Below are 1607 nucleotides of genomic sequence, written 5' to 3'. Positions count from 1 at the left end.
AACTTCCATGCAACTTATTTCAAAAGAGAGTGCCAATTATTAATATACAATATATTTTTAATTTAAAAAAATATTGAGAACAATAATTACAGTAAATAATTTTAAACTGCTCAGTTCCAAAGCTGGAAGTTGAAGTGATGTTTTTGGCAGAGAAGACTAAATGGGACACGCAGTTGCCCCCTTTCATCTGCATCAGAGCTGGAAGGCAAATAATTCCTTGGGACACAAAACGTAGAGTTTGAGGTCCCGATACAGCATGGGCTGTAACTGAGGGTAGTGAAACCAGGCAGTCTTGGCTAGGATGCAACTCCTCATGATATTTTGTGGCTCACAAATGTAGCAAGTTCTCAGAAAGTACAAAGCTCTCTATATGTAGCTTAGTTTTCTTACACGATCACAGAAAAGAAATAGCAACAAATGCGGTTACTTTGTTCAGCTAGGATGCTCCTTGAGTTTCTTCTGTACAACTTCATATATTGACCAGATAGTTGAAGGAAATTTATCCTTTTATTTTTAAAGGATGAAATCCACAATCTCCAGCAAATACATTTCTATTTACCTTACTGGATCTTTAAATTATCAGCCCCAACTTCCTCCAACAAAAATTCTCTAAGTGCTTATGTGCCAGGTGCTGAATAAAACCCTGCATCTACTTTCAAGAAGAACCTAGAATTCTGGGCATAAATCATGAATGGAAGGCATAAGTCAGGGAGGAACCCATGAAGCTGATCCCAGCCCTTGACCCAGCAGGATATTTACATGGCCTAACACTGTCATTGATGCCCAGGATTTAGAAAGAGGAAGTAAACATGCTGTCAATATCAGGCAGGGGAAAGAGCAGCTGTTTGTGCAAACACACGTCCCCACCAACATCATTAAGGAATGAGGAGGAGGAAAGAGGAAGAGTAAATTTGGGAAGGAGGATCACCTAATTCTGGGTCAGAGTGCTGGGGATCCAATCTGTCTTCAGTGTCACTAACTTGTGTGATATTGGGAAAGTTACTCAATATCTCTGTGCCTGCATTTCCTCAAAAAGGAAGTAGCACCTTTTTCATGGGATTGTTGGGAGGATTAAATATAGAAAATGTCAGCTGTGTCAAAACCTTCACACTAGTATATTTCTACTCACTGAATGGTTCCTACCACTTAATTTTCCTTGATATGTTGTTAAAAACCAAAATTTTAACAAATTTAGTTTAAAAATCTAGTTGGCATTGATTGAATGACTAAACAAAATAATAAATAAATAAATAATAAAAACTGAATTGCCTTTCATTAGTGATTCATAAATTGGGCAGCATCCTGTCCAAAACAGAGGGAGCTCTGTTGGGCATGGCAGAACAGTTGGTTTTTATAAGGTAGCTTGAGCAGGAACAAAGGAAAAGAAATACGAAAAGTGGATTGGTTAACATCATGTTACTTCAGGTTACTTTCCTTGTAAGAGTTAAAGCAAAGAGGACTTTCTTATTATGCCAGCTCAGATTGACTGGGCCCTTTCAGATTAGTTGCGTAAATCCCCTACTTTTTAGGGAAAAAACCAAAAACCGTGTGTTTGGGGTTTTCCTGTTTCCTTATGGTTTTAGTTGGATTACATGGCACTTAGCGTG

The sequence above is a fragment of the Galeopterus variegatus genome, unplaced genomic scaffold (genome assembly GCF_000696425.1).
Source record: "Galeopterus variegatus unplaced genomic scaffold, G_variegatus-3.0.2 Scaffold587, whole genome shotgun sequence".
NCBI classification, from domain to species: Eukaryota; Metazoa; Chordata; class Mammalia; order Dermoptera; family Cynocephalidae; genus Galeopterus; species Galeopterus variegatus.
The sequence above is the reverse complement of the archived record's forward strand: the minus strand, read 5'-3'. Positions refer to the sequence as shown.